Source organism: Sminthopsis crassicaudata, chromosome 1, assembly GCF_048593235.1.
Source record: "Sminthopsis crassicaudata isolate SCR6 chromosome 1, ASM4859323v1, whole genome shotgun sequence".
NCBI lineage: Eukaryota > Metazoa > Chordata > Mammalia > Dasyuromorphia > Dasyuridae > Sminthopsis > Sminthopsis crassicaudata.
The window spans coordinates 443,527,901-443,544,037 of NC_133617.1; the positions used below are offsets into that span (position 1 = coordinate 443,527,901).

At 32.8% G+C, this 16,137-nt stretch overlaps 1 protein-coding gene across 8 annotated transcripts in view; it reads left to right on the top strand.

Moving 5' to 3' along the window:
• Positions 1–16,137, top strand: part of ROR2 (receptor tyrosine kinase like orphan receptor 2) — a 241,264-nt gene that overhangs the window by 143,520 nt on the left and 81,607 nt on the right. Inside the window, exon 1 of one of the 8 annotated variants that reach the window (XM_074280670.1) lies at positions 14,539–14,747. The exons of the other annotated variants lie outside the window; for them this stretch is intronic. The gene's annotated coding sequence lies outside the window, so the exon portion shown is untranslated. Of the gene's footprint in view, positions 1–14,538; positions 14,748–16,137 lie in introns of those variants that run through there. 8 annotated transcript variants of the gene reach the window in all.

The following is a 16,137-nucleotide window of genomic DNA, read 5'->3' on the forward strand; positions in this document are numbered from 1 at the left end:
GACATAAAAGCCATTACTGTCAATCAAGAAGTATTTGAGCTATAGTTTGGAAAAATACATTTGTTTGTGAGAACATAAATTGTCTCTAATGACTGTAATTTGTACATTTTAGAGTGATATACCAAAGGAAGTGTTTCTACATTGACATAGCTTTTATTTTCATTTATATATAAATTAACCATAATTCTAATAAGTAGTCCCTAAACTGTCTTTTTTTCCAGAAAAGATAAATTAATCCACTTCCAGATTCTTAACCCATTGTGACCTAAAGAAAATAGAAAAATGTGACTCAAAATTGTTGGAGGTGGGCACTATTCAGGTTTTGATTAGTTGCTTGGCCTTGATATCAGGCTGTCTTGCCTGTGGGATAAAAGGTGGAACCAATCAGTTTTTTCATGGATTAATGTTACTAAGACAATAATAGAACACAGCTTGTTCCACCTCTGTAAATAAACAGGATTTACAAAAGACTGATTTTTCCCACTGTGAAAATTATTTATTAGTTTTTGCTAAATGCTTGGAAATTATTTATCCAGCAGTCTCAGTTACTTTTAACTTCAACATTATTTTCGGCTTCTTTTGGACAATGCATTGTGTTAAGGAAATAAAAGCCAGAATGTTATCATTTAAAAAAAACTTTTTTATTATTTTGTTTCCTTTCATTATTGTTATTTTTAATAACTCCTTCCCACAGGACCATCTGCTTAAAAAAGAGAAACAGTTAAGTAAAAGAAATCAGCACATCAAAAATGTGATATACCTTAAACACTATTCCACATCCTTATGATGAGATGAGATTAGATTCAGAAAACCAAAATGAGATTAGGGTTTCTGGCTGTCATGGAGTTAAGTGATAAGGTTAGTGGCAGGTTCAGGGTACCAAATGAATAAAATGGTTTGGCTCCCCTAAATCCCCTTGGGATTTGGCACATGGGTAGGGAATTTTGGGAACCCCCCTTCTGGCAGCACAGAGATCTTTTGTAAAGGAATTTACGAACCGAAAAGCTAGATTGATAAAAATAGGTTTATTATAGGCATTGGGAAGTCAGCCTTTGCTATGCATGAATAGAAAGATTGAATTCCTTAGCGGCAAAGTCCCGACAGAGAGATATAAAATAAGGTCCCAAAAGAGAGATACGAAGTCTCTTTAGGAAAATAGGTGAGGATAAAGAGAAGGTAACACTGGAAGAGAATATCATCCCAGTGGGCAGAGATTTCTAATATGCCAGGAAGAGAGTTTCCTTGGCATGGCATATTAGTTCCTCTGCAAGGAGAGGGTTTAAGATTGGCTCTTTTATAATAGAAGCTTTTGGCAACAAGCTGAGGGCAGTTCTTGATAGGGCTGGGTATAGCTTGAGCTGAATTTGAATAGACTTGAATGAGTCTCTTTAATTCAATAGGAAGCTTCATCAATAGTGAGTGTTATCAATGGAGGTAGTGGTGCCTGTTCTCTCCGGATTTTTTATGAAGGCCAGGATTCAAGGAGAATCTTTCCTTCAAGAAGTTTTAGAGAGTTTGGGTGCTCTCTTCACTTATTCCATGACCTCTGTATTAGTAGAAGAGAAATATACTGTGGAATCAAGGATAGTTATTGCATTAGTATGAACTGTGATGTTTCGATTCAATTTTCCTTTGTATTATTGTGTTTTAATATATATTGTTCTCAGTTGTACTTTCTTTGTTCTAAATCAGTTATAGAAATCTTATAAAACATTTTCTGAGTCTCATATTCATCATTACTTTTAGTGTACTAATATGTCATTCTATTCATATATCAGACATTTTTAGCCATTCCCCATCTAATAAGTATTTGCTTTCTTTCCAATTTTTTGCCACCACAAAAGCATTTTCTATTTGACCTCCTTGGTCTATAATCATAATAAAAGAGATAACTTAATTCAGACTGCTTAATTTTTTTATTATAGCTTTTTATTTAGAAGATATATGTATGGGTAATTTTTCAGCATTGACAGTTGCAAAACCTTTTGTTCCAATTTTTCCCCTCCTTCCCCCCACCACTTCCCCCAGATGGCCAGAAACAAGATTTTGGGTTGTCACATTACTTAACATCAGCTATGTAATTTATAATTTGCTCAATTTTTTTTTTTTTTTGCTCAGCTGAAGAAATTTGCATTTTTCTTCTTTTTCATTGGACTAGAGGAAGAGAATGTGGTAGAGAATGGGAGTTAAGGTCATAAGATAGTAAGGACATAGATTGAAAACTGGAAGGGATATCAGGATATCTGTTTCATACCTCAAATTTCCCCTCTCAGAATAGACAAATCTAACCACTAAATAAACAAGAAAGAAACTATGAAGGTTATTAGGAACCTAGAAAATCTAGATATGACAGACCTCTGGAGAAAATTCAATATATAGAGAAAGGAATACACCTTTCTCTCAGCAGTACATGGTACCTACACAAAAAATTAACATGTATGAGGGCATAAAAACCTCAATCAAATGCAGGAAGACAGAAATAATAAATGCTTCTTTTTCAGACCATGATGCAACAAAATTTTTATTCACTAAAGAACCAGGGAAAGATAGACTAAAAACTAATTGGTATTTTAAAAATCTAATTTTAAAGAATGAGTGGATCAAACAACAAATCATATAAAAACTCCATAATTTCATCCAAGAGAATGACAGTAATGAGGCAACATACCAAAACCTATGGGATGCAGCCAAAGCAGTTCTTTGGGGAAATGTTATGTTTATAAATAGCTACATGAATAAAATAGAGAAAGAAGAGATCAGTGAATTGGACATGCAATTAAAAAAGCTGCATAAAGAACAAATTAACCCTCTCCCAATTCAATACCAAATTAGAAATTCTGAAACTCAAAGGAGAAATTAATACAATTGAAACTAAGAAAACTATTGAACTAATTAATAAAACTAAGATTTGGTTTTATGAAAAAACCAACAAAGTAGATAAATCTTTGGTTAATTTGATTAGAAAAAGGAAAGGAAAAAACCAAATTACTAGGATCAATAATGAAAAGGGTAAACTCAGCATCAAGGAAAAAGAAATTAAAGCCATATTTAAAAGCTATTTGCCCAACTTCATGGCAGCAAATATGACAATCTAACTAAAATGAATGAATATTTATAAAAATATTGTCCAGATTAGCAGAAGAGGAAATAAATAACAATATTCTTAGTTTAGAAAAAGAAATTGGGGGCAGCTAGATGGTGCAGTGGATAGAGTGCTGGCCCTGAAGTCAGGAGGACCTGAGTTCAAATTCAGTTTCAGACACTTAATACTTACTAGCTGTATAGACCCTGAACAAGTCCTTAATTCCAATTGCCTTAGAAAAATAAGCAAACAAACAAACAGATAAATAAATAAATTGAACAAGCCATTAATAAACAACCTAAGAAAAAATTTCTAGGGCCAGATGAATTTACAATTAAAGAACAATTAATTCCATTACTATTTAAACTATATAGAAAAATAGGTAAAGTAGGTATCCAGCTAAATTCCTTTTATGACACAAATGTGGTATCTACTCCAGGAGGAAAAAAAGTTACAGACCAATCTCCTTAATGGATATTGATGCAAAACTTTTAAAGAAAATATTAGCAAAGAGATTACAACAACTTATCGGCAGGATAATATATTATGGGCCAGATTTTGAAACAAGGTGCTAATGCTTATGTACTTAGTTCACATCTTTAAAGGAGTTCACACATTGGTTCACACATTGGAGTTCACACCTTTGGAAAGCATATATAGACTGGGGACTTCCTGGAGATTCACAACTAGGATTGCCTTCCCGGAGATTCTCAAGTCAGAAACCCACAAGCTCACTCTCTTGGAGGAGGAATCAAGATTCATTCCAACTTCCACCAACTTGCTGGCTGGAGGCTGAATGACAAACCTTTGGATTCGGAGACATTTGGAGGGAGTTCTTGGAACCAAGGAGAGAAATAGGCCTCTACTAAAGCTAACCAGGCCCCAGGAAAAGAGACAAGACTTTGAAGGACACAATAAAGGATTTGGACTTTAATCCCTGGCTGCATTTGGGGTGATTGAAGTGAGCTGGAATTAAGGCTGCCTCCAGAAGCTCCCCAAGAAACCTGCTCCCAGAGAACATTATAATTTAGAGAAGAGAACATTACAATAATACACTATGACCAAGTGGGATTTGTCAAGAATGCAGGGCTGATTCAATATGAGGAAATCTTTTTTTTTGTTGTTGTTGAGGCAATTGGGGTTAAGTGACTTGCCCAGGGTCACACAGCTAGGAAGTGTTAAGTGTCTGAGATCAGATTTGAACTCAGATCCTTCTGACTTCAGGGCTGGTGCTCTATCCACTGCACCACCTAGTTGCCCCCAGGAAAACTATTAATATAAAAGACTATATCAATAACAAAACCCACAGAAATCATATGATAATTTCAATAGATGCAGAAAAAGCTTTCAACAAAATACAACACCCATTCCTATCAAAAATGCTAGAAAGCATAAGGATAAAGGGAGCTTTCCTTAAAATAATAAGCAGTATCTAAAACCATCAGCAAGCATTATTTGTAATGTAGAGGAGGTGGAACCATTCCTAATAAGAACAGGGATGAAACAAGGATGCTCATTATCACCATTATTATTCAACATGGTGCAAGAAATGTTGACTTTAGCAAAAAGAAAAGAAAAGAAATTAACAGAATTAGAATAGGTAGTGAGGAAATAAAACTATGACTCTTTGCAGATGAAATACTTAGAGAATACTAGAAAATTATCCAAAAACCTACTTGAAACAATGAACAGCTTTAGCAAAATTACACAATATAAAATAAACCCACACAAATCATCAACATTTATATACAAAACCCAGCAACAAGAGATGAAAAGAAAAATTCCATTTAAAATAACTGTGGACAAAATAAAATCTTTGGGTATCTACCTGCCAAGACAAACCCAAGAACTCTATGAAAATAATTAGAAAACATTTATAACACACATACACAAAATTAAATCTAAACAAGTGGAGAAATATCAATTGCTCATGAGTACACTGAATTAATATAATAAAAATGTCAATTTTGCCTAAATTGATCTACTTGTTCAGTGCCATACCAATTAAATTTCCAAAAAATTATTTTATGGAACTAGAAAAATAAAAACAAATATTGATTATTGTGTAATGTGTATCTAATATATACCATTGATCCACCACTCTTGCTTCTTAACCAGTACCAAATGATTTTGATAGTTATTATAGATAATAAATTAGATTAGATACACATAACAGAATGAGCATGGTCTATAGTAATCTATATTGCAAAATATATCTATACCCCCCCCCCAAATCCAGCTTCTGAGATAAGAACTCACTATTTGACAAAAATTGCTGGAAAAACTAGAAGATAATATATTAGAAACTCAGCATAGACCTATACCCTATACCAAAATAAGGTCAGAATGGATACATGGGCATAAAGGATGATACCATAAACAAATTAGGTGAGCAAGGGAGAATTTGTCTATCAGAGCTTTAGAGAAGGGAAGAATTTATACCTAGAGAAGAACTAGAGAATATTATAAAAGGCAAAATAGACAACTTTGATTACATTAAATTAAAGTTTTTGCTCAATACATTTCATCTTGCATCAGGTCAAGGAAGTCTTTTCAGTTTTTTTATGAGGGCATCCTTCTCATCATTTCTTATAGCACAATAGTATTCAATTATAATTTCATACTCAAGTTCATTCAGTCATTTCTCAGTTGATGGGCATTCTTCTATTTCTAGTTCTTTGTCCTCAGAAAAGAATTATTATAAATGCTTTTGTTCACACAGGTCTTTTTGTTGTTTTTTATGTCTTTTGGGATACACACTTTGTAGTGGTGTTGCTAGGTCAAAAAATGCATGATTTTGTAGCCCTTAGGGAATCATTCCAAATTACTCTACAGAATAGTTGAATTAGTTCACAACTCCACTAACAGTAGCAGTGTATTCATGTCTCATTTTCCCCACATCCACTCTACCATTTGTCATTTCCCTTTTCTGTTCAATTAGCTAATTTAATAGATATGTGACAATACTTCAGAATTATTTTAATTTTCATTTCTCCAATCAATAGTGATTTAGTGTTTTTTCTTATCGTTCTAGATGACTATGATTACTTTATTGAAAACTGTTTTTATTTTTTGATAATTTTTTTTTCAATTCAGGAATAGCTCTTTTCCCATTCAATTTGGTTCACCTATGTTGAGTATTAATATTACTTCATTGTCTCTGCTACCCTTTAGCAAATTGTAAATTCCCTGAATATCTCTTTTCACAGCATCTGTTTTTCTTTTTGTATTTCTGATTCAAAATTGGTATTCCTGTCTCCCTCCTTTAGCCAAAGCATTATGGATCCTTATTTTTACTGTATCTCTGTGTGTTTTTTTCTGTTTTGTATATGTCTCTTTTTTTAAAAAAAGTTTTTTTAATTAAAAATATTTTATTTAATTTACCAACAAAAAGAGCAGAAAGGGGGGCACCCATTGCCCTCTGCACAGTGGAATAAGAGAGAATTTTAAAATATTAAATAACAAATTTCAATTTCAAAAGACATACAATAAAGACTACACATTTTTCCAGAATGTCCATCTTTCCTTTCTTGAAGACTTTTGTTGTTTTTCCTGTGCCTTTTTACGCGATTGTTTTCACCCCTTTATTCTTCTCACTTCTCCCAAGAAAGCTATAATTAAGCATGATATATATATATACATACACACACAAACATATGTGTATACATATACATAGTATATATATATATATGCTTATATTCACATATATGTGTTTGAACTTATATATGTTTATATAACTATATCACATATACATTTATAGAAATCTATGTAAGACTTTAACACACGTTTGCCCTCTGTTTCTCTAAACATAGATAGCATCATCCTTTATAAGTCCACATGTGTCTCTTGTAAGGAACATATAGTTGTGTTCTGTGTTCTAATCTCTTCTCTTCTTTTCTCTTCTATTTTTGGGTGGATTTATCACATTCACATTAATAGTTAGATTTCCTAACTATGTATTTCCCTTTATCTTTCCCTTTTATTTTTTCATAGTTTTCATTTTTTAAATTTTTTTTCTCTTTTTTTTCTCTTTCTCTCTTTTTTTTTAAACCATTCCCTCTTTGAAGTCTGTTTTGTTTCTAATCACTCTCTCCCTTAATTTATTTTCTCTCTTGTTATCTCCTTCTTCCTACATTTTCTCTTAGCCTCTTTCACTCTTATTTTTCTCTTGGGTAAGATGAATTACTCATGTAAACTCTTAGTTGAGAGTGCAATTCAAACATTGTACTCTTGCACTCACACTTTGCTCTCCATTGTAAAAATTCTTCTTGGTCCTCCTCTTTTACTTGAAATAGGTTTCCCTCATTCATCTTCTCCCTTCTCCCTTTTCCTGCTGTATTCATCTTTTTCAGCGTTCTTTTTTCTTCTTTTGATATTATTCTACTGTAATAGACTCATACTTATATCCTCAATCATTGTAAGTACCCCCAAAATCATAATGCTTACATAGGTTACATACACCATCTTCCCATATAATAATTTAAATAATTTAACAATGTTAAATCCTTATGATTCCCACAATATTTGTCTTCTTAAACTCCTCTTAAGGCTTCTCTTTGAGTATCAGGTTTTCTATTTTTGCTCTGGTCTTTCATTATGGATATTTGATGTCCATTTCTTCCAGCCCAACCCCCATGTAATATTGTACTCTGTTTTCTTGAATGGGATATTCTTGGTTATAAACCTTGCTCCTTTGGCCTCCCAATTATCATATTCCAAGACTTCTCTTTCTTTCATGTGGTAAATGCTTTTTATAGTGGCATTCTGTCTGTGTCTCTCTGATAATTAAATTCTTTCTTTGTTGAGATATTTTCTCCTTGATATGAGAGCTCTGGATTTTGGCATAATATTCCTGAGTGTTTTCATTCGCCAGTTCTTTCAATTTCTACTTTTCCTTCCGGTTCTGAGATAGTTAGATAGTTTTTATTTATAATTTTTGAAATGTGATGTTTTATTTTTTTGGTCATAGCTTTCAATGATTTTTAAAGTATTTCTCAATCTTTTTCTCATTTTAGTCCTTTCTCCTGAGAGATATTTGACATTTCTTTCTATTTTTCCATTCTAACCCATGTTGATTTGGTTTTATTGTTTATTAGCTTCTACTTCACCAAAAATAATTTCTTAATAATTATCTTCAGGGAAATTTTGTATCTTCTTTACCACTTGAACAAATTGGACAACTTAATAATTTCCATGCTTTTCACACATTATATATCTCTCTCCTGCTTTGACTAATTATATGCCCTTTTCTAAACTATTAAATGACCAGTGTCTTATTTTGTTCCAATTCAAAATACTAGGATAAGTGCCATTGAAATTGCTTACTTAAACGTCTTACCCCAGTTACAGTTAGTGACAAAATGTTACTCTCTGATAACTTTAATCAGATGAGAACATGTATTAGTCCTTGAATCATCAATCAATTAATTAAACAAGATACCAAAAATCCTTGAAAGCAATTTAATGAAATTGACTAATGTTGCATAGGAAGGCTAATTTAAATGTTGAGCCAATTCCAGAACAGAGAGATTTAAACCAGTGGCATGGCAAAGACTTGGAGAAAAAGAATAGGTCCTCAGACTTTGTCCATTTCCCCCAACTTTATTATTTTTTTTTATTATAACTTTTTATTGACAGAACATATGCTTGGGTAATTTTTTACATTATCACTTGCACTCACTTCTGTTCTGACTTTCCCTTTCCCTCCCTCCACCCCCTCTCCTAGATGACAAGCAGTCTTATACATGTTAATTATGCTATAGTATATCCTAGATACAGTATATGTGTGCAGAATTGAACAGTTCTCTTGTTGCACAGGGAGAATTGGATTTAGAAGGTAAAAATAACCTGGGAAGAAAAGCAAAAGTGCAAACAGTTTACACTCATTTCCCAGTGTTCCTTTTCTGGGTGTGGCTGATTCTGTCCATCCTGATCAACTGGAACTGAATTAGATCTTTTCTTTGTTGAAGATATCCACTTCCATCAGAATACATCCTCATAAAGTATCATTGTGGAAGTATATAATAATCTCCTGGTTCTGCTCATTTCACTTAACATCAGTTCATGTAAGTCTCTCCAAGCCTCTCTGTATTCATCCTGCTGGTCATTTCTTACAGAACAATAATATTCCATAACATTCATATACCATAATTTACCCTACCATTCTCCAAATGATGGGCATTCATTCATCTTCCAGTTTCTAGCCACTACAAAAAGGGCTGCCACAAACATTTTGGCACATACAGGTCCCTTTCCCTTCTAGTATTTCTTTGGGATATAAGCCCACTAGTAGCACTCTGGATCAAAGGGTATGCACAGTTTGATAACTTTTGGGGCATAATTCCAGATTGTTCTGCAGAATGGTTGAATTTGTTCACAACTCCACCAGCAATGCGTCAATGTCCCAATTTTCCCACATCCCCTCCAACATTCATCATTTTTTTTTTTTTTTTTTGTCATCTTAGCCATTCTGACAGGTGTATAGTGGAATCTCAGAGTTGTCTCAATTTGCATTTCTCTGATCAATAGTTATTTGGAACACTTTCATATGAGTGGAAATAGTTCTAATTTCATCATTTGAAAATTGTCTGTTCATATCCTTTGACCATTTATCAATTGGAGAATGGCTTGATTTCTTGTAAATTAGAGTGAATTCTCTATATATTTTGGAAATGAAGCCTTTGTCAGAACCTTTAAATGTAAAAATGTTTTCCCAGTTTGTTGCTTCCCTTCTAATTTTGTTTGCATTAGTTTTGTTCGTATAAAGGCTTTTTAATTTGATGGAATCAAAATTTTTTATTTTTGATCAATAATGATCTCTAGTTCTTCTTTGGTCACAAATTCCTTCCTCCTCCACAAGTCTGAGAGATGTACTGTCCTGTGTTTGTCTAATTTATTTATGATCTCGTTCTTTATGCCTAAATCATGGACCCATTTTGATCTTATCTTGATATGTGGTGTTGTGTGGGTCCATGCCTAATTTCTGCCATACTCATTTGCAGTTTTCCCAGCAGTTTTTGTCAAATAGTGAATTCTTATCCCAATAGTTAAGATTTCTGGGTTTATCGAATATTAGATTTCTATAGTTATTGATTATTTTGTCTTGTGAACCTAACTTATTCCATTGATGAACTAATCTATTTCTTAGCCAATACCAAATACTTTTGGTAACTTCTGCTTTATAATATAGTTTTAGATCAGGTACCGCGAGGCTACTTTCATTTGATTATTTTTTCATTAATTCCCTTGAAATTCTTGACCTTTTGTTCTTCTATATGAATTTTGTTGTTATTTTTTCTAGGTCATTAAAATAGTTTCTTGGGAGTCTGATTGATATAGCACTAAATAAATAGATTAGTTTAGGGAGTATTGTCATCTTGATTGTATTCGCTCTGCCTATCCAAGAGCACTTGATATTTTTCCAATTATTTAAATCTGATTTTATTTGTGTGGAAAGTGTTTTGTAGTTTTACTCATAATAATTCCTGATTTTCCTTTGGTAGATAGATTTCCACATATTTTATGCTATCAACAGCTATTTTGAATGGAATTTCTCTTTGTATTTCTTGCTGTTGGATTTTGTTGGTGATATATAAAAATGCTGAGGATTTATGTGGATTTATTTTGTATCCTGCAACTTTGCCAAAGTTCTGAATTATTTCTAATAGCTTTTTAGTAGAATCTCTGGGGTTTTCTAACTATACCATCATATCATCTGGAAAGAGTGATAGTTTTGTTTCCTCCTTACCTACTCTAATTCCTTTAATCTCTTTTTCGGCTCTTATTGCCTAGGCTAGCGTTTCTAATAAAATAATTGAATAATAATAGTGATAGTGCTTAACCTTGTTTCACTCTTGCTCTTACTGGGAAAGGTTCCAGTTTTTCCCCATTACTTACTGATAGTTTTAAATATATTCTACTGATTATTTTAAGGAAAAGTACATTCTTCTCTAGTCTTTATTGGAAATAGACGTTGTCAACTGATGCTGAATGAAATGAATAGAACCAGAAGATCGCTGTACACTTCAATGTTGTATGAAGATGTATTCTGATGGAAGTGGATATCTTCAACATAAAGAAGATCCAACTCACTTCCAGTTGATCAATGATGAACAGAAATAACTACACCCAGAGAAGGAACACTGGGAAGTGAATGTAAATTGTTAGCACTACTGTCTATCTACCCAGGTTATTTATACCTTCAGAATTTAATACTTAATGTGCAATAAGAAAATGGTATTTACACACATATATTGTATCTAGGTTATATTGTAACATATGTAAAATGTATGGGATTGCCTGTCATCAAGGGGAGGGAGTAGAGGGAAGGAGGGGATAATTTGGAAAAATGAATACAAGGGATAATATTATTAAAAAAAATTACTCATGCATATATACTGTGAAAAAAAATTATAAATAAAAATAAAAAAATAAAATAAAATGGGACTATTTAAGTAAAAAAAAAAGGAAATGGATATTGGATTTTATCAAATGCTTTTTTGCATCTATTTAGATGATCATATGTTTTTTGTCAATTTGGTTATTGATATAGTCAATTATGCTAATAGTTTTCCTAATATTGAACCAGCCCTGCATTCCTGGTATAAATCCTAATTGGTCATAGTGGGGATGATTTTCTGTAATCTTTTTGCTAATATTTTATTTAAGATTTTAGCATCAATATTCATTAGGGAGATTGGTCTCTAATTTTCTTTCTCTGTTTTCAACCTACATGGTTTAAGTATCAGTACCATTTCTGTGTCATAAAAGGAATTTGGTAGGACTCCTTCAATCTCTATTTTTCCAAATAGTTTATATTGCACTGGAGTTAGTTGTTCTTTAAATGTTTGGTAGAATTCACTTGTAAATCCATCTGGTCCTGGGGATTTTTTCTTAGGGAGTTGGTTAATAACTTGTTCTATTTCTTTTTCTAAAATGCAACTGTTTAGACTATTTACTTCTTTCTCTGTTAATATGGGCAAGCTATATTTTTGAAGGTATTCTTCTATTTAATTTAAGTTATCGAATTTATTGGCATAAAGTTGGGCAAAGTAACTCCTAATTATTGCTCTAATTTCCTCTTAATTTGTGGTGAGTTCTCCCTTTTCATTTTTAAGACTAACAATTTGATTTTTTTCTTTCCTTTTTTAAATCAGATTTACTAATGGGTTTGACTATTTTGTTGATTTTTTCATAGAATCAACTCTTAGTTTTATTAATTAATTCAATAGTTTTTACTTTCAATTTTATTGATCTCTCCTTTTATTTTTAAAATTTCAAGTTTAGTGTTTGACCGGGGGGTTTTAATTTTGTCTTTTTTTTCTAGTATTTTTAGTTGCAAGCCCAATTCATTAATCTTCTCTTTCTCTATTTTATTCAAGTAGGCCTCTAGAGATATGAAATTTCCCCTTATTACCGCTTTGGCTGTATCCTACACATTTTGGTATGATGTCTCATTATTGTCATTTTCTTGAGTGAAGTTATTAATTATGCCTATGATTTGCTGTTTCACCCAATCGTTCTTTAGTATGAGATTATTTAGTTTCCAATTATTTTCTGGTCTATTTTCCCCTGGCTTTTTATTGAATGTAATTTTCATTGCATTGTGGTCTGAAAAGGATGCTTTTACTATTTCTGCCTTATTGCATTTGAGTTTGAGGTTTTTATATCCTAATATATGATCAGTTTTTATATAGATTCCATGAACTTCTGAGAAGAAATGTACTCCTTTTTGTTTCCATTTAGTTTTCTCCAAAGATCTAGCATATCTAATTTTTTCTAGTATTCTATTTTACCTCTTTGACTTCTTATTTATTTTGTGGCTTGATTGATCTAATTCTAAGAGTGCAAGGTTGAGATCTCCCACTATTATAGTTTTGGTGTCTATTTCTTTTTGCAGCTCTCTTAATTTCTCTTTTAAGAATTTAAATGCTACACCACTTGGTGCATATATGTTTAATATTGATATTGTTTCATTATCTATGCTACCCGTTAGCAAGATATAGTGCCCTTCCTTATCTTTTTTAATTAGATCAATTTTTGCTTTTGCTTGATCTGAGATCACCATGGCTATCCCTGCTTTTTTTTTACTTCACCTGAAACATAATAGATTCTGTTCTAACCTTTTACCTTTACTCTGTAAGTATCACCCTGCTTTAGGTGTGTTTCTTGCCTTTAACTCCCGCTGCTCACCTCAGCAGAGTCAACTAGCGTCTTACCTTTCACCAGGTCTTCGTCGTCACGGCTTCAATTATCTGAATCGAAGAATGACCCCACAGAACATCGGATTACACACAAATATGCAGCAATTAATCTTTATTCACTATATTATTTTACTACATAGAGTTCCCTATATCCTAATGCTCTAATCCTAAAGCATAATGAATCTAATCTACTCTACTCTAATCTACTGTACTCTTCTCTTCTCTACTCTACTCTACTCTACTCTACTCTACTCTACTCTACTCTACTACAATCTACTTTATTCTACTATACTGTACTACTGCTCCTCCCCTTTCTGCAACCCCTTTTTCTATAGTTCCCACGTCACATGTCAGAGAGTGTCAGAGCCAGGTGCATAATCAATCAAGAGTGAGGAGGGCTTCCACCTTGTTGGATGAGGCTTACTCAATGCTCATCAATGCCCTGTTTTGGACTCAGGCAGAGTAAGCCTCTGAGTGCCTCAGACTCTGCTCTTAAGATTTACCCTCGATCCTAACATCTTGCCAGTTCTGATTTTCAGAAGTATTTTCTTCACTCACTTTTTTATATCTTTTTCTAATTGTCCAATTGAGTTTTTAAGTGAGTCGTTTTGTTCTATGGATTTTTTTTTCCATTTCGCCCTTTTTATTTTTCAGAGAGCTATTTTCTTTTTCCAACTCACTAATTCTGTTTTTCAGGGTTTTGATTTCTTTATCCACTCTGTCTTTAAATGAGTGAGATGACATATCCAGACTCTCTTGCCAAGCTTCCCTTTCCTTTTCCCATTTTTCTTCTAGCTCTCTTGTGAGAACCTTTTTAATTTCTTCTATGAGAGTCTTGTGTGCTGAGGACCCAGATGATTTCCTCCTTTTGGGATTCATCTGGAGATAGTCTGTTTTTAGTCTCCTCAGGGTTTAAAGTCTGCTCTCTATTCATATAGAAGCTATCAATAGAGTGTACTTTAATTTTTTACTCATTTTGTCAAAGAAGAGTCAAAGAAAACAAACTAACAAGAAAAACAAATGGTTTGCTTTTTTGGGGGGTGAGGCTGGATTATATTACCAAGCTTCCTCTACAGATTGCAGGGAGCAGCAGTGAGGCACTAGCAGGACAGCATTAGCTGAGACTCTGAGAGAGTGCTGAGTCACTCCCGGTGGGTGTGGCCAGGTCCAGAGAGACACTAGCTTTTCGGGATTATAGTCTTCACCTCCTGTGTTTTTAGCTTCTCTGCTTGTCTACTGGCTTGCTGCCAGAGCAAAGTAGCCAACACTGTGATAAAGCTCTCTTCATAGAAATGGCTGAGATCACACCCCCCTCCCCTTTCAGGTCTGCTCGGCTGTGAGCTACCTGCCTTACTCGACTGTGCTGCAACTGCCTGCCTTCAGTTTGTGCCTGACCTAAAACCATCCCCACCCGCAAGCAAAAACAGATCTTTTCTGGTGACTTTCGAGGATATCTTCTCTTGGTAATTATTTGTGGTTTTTTTTCAATCAAGCACTAAATCTGGGGTTTGTCATGAGATAAATTATTCTGAGAGAAAATGCAGAGCTTAAGCAGATGTGTGCATCCTCTTCATCATCTTGGCCAGAAGTCTCCCCCAACTTTAAAAGATAGGCAAAGAGCCCTGATAATCTTAAAAAGTTCAAAGGATTTTCAATTTCTCATATTCTCTATCAGCATTCTAGTCTCATCTCTGTGACAGTAACTCCTCATATCTACATTAGCGAGCAGAAATATAACTATATCTTACTTAGGAAAGGAAGATTCAGAGCTCTACAAGAAAGCCACAGAAAAACTATAACTAAGAAGAATATTATAAAGGAAAGAAAAAGAATTCCAACAACTAAGAAATGTACTTTCCCCTTTGCCATATGTGCCCTCTAAGCTTTAGCCTACTTTTCTCTTATTTTATTTATGGAGATTTTGAAGATTTGGTGGTGGTTCTTTTATAACATCTATTCTTTTCACCTTTGTAAATGCCCATTTCTAAAAAAGAAATGACTAGATTGACTAATTAATATCAACTGATAATCATAAAGTAAATGGCAAGGAAAGCAAACCATTGGGGATTTATGAGATGTCTCATTAGAAAACCATGTCACAAATCTCTGCATTTATGTTCAGTACAAGATGAGCAAAATTACTATTCAGATCTTTTTATTAAATGAAAAATACATTTATAAAGTGATTACATTTACTTTTTAAAAAAATTTCTAAATTGATTTTATCTTATAGTATATTGTCTTTTCTCAAAATAAAAATGAGGTATACTTATAATAAAACATTACTTAGGTATTGTAATTTTGATTTTAAAAAATTAGGTGTTTTTACCAAAATAAATGCACAAATAATTGTTAGTAATTAGAATGATCAAGGTAGCTGGGGCCAGATGGAATTAGTGGGAGAAGACTTATTGGGGAAAGAATTAAAACAATATTTTGGACAAATTCAAACTTATTTCTTTATTTTAATAGGAAGTGTTTCACATGTAAAGACTCAAGAGCCAGCAAATCACCTGTAGGAATAGAAAAGACAGAACTTTAGCCATAAGAACAAAAAGTTTGAGTTAAGATATGTATAATAATTAGTAAATACAGGACATGATTAACAATTTTAATACTTAGTAGTCTAGAAAAATGGTCTAATTGTATCAATGAGATTTAAAAAGTTTTTTTTTTAAATTCCACACATTAACATCAACTTCATATACATACATACATATATATATATATATATATATATATATATATATACATATATATATATATATTAAAGACATGGCTAGATGATTCTATATACAAAAAATATGTCAGCAATATTAATGTACCATAAAATCAATGTGTCAGAATTTTTTA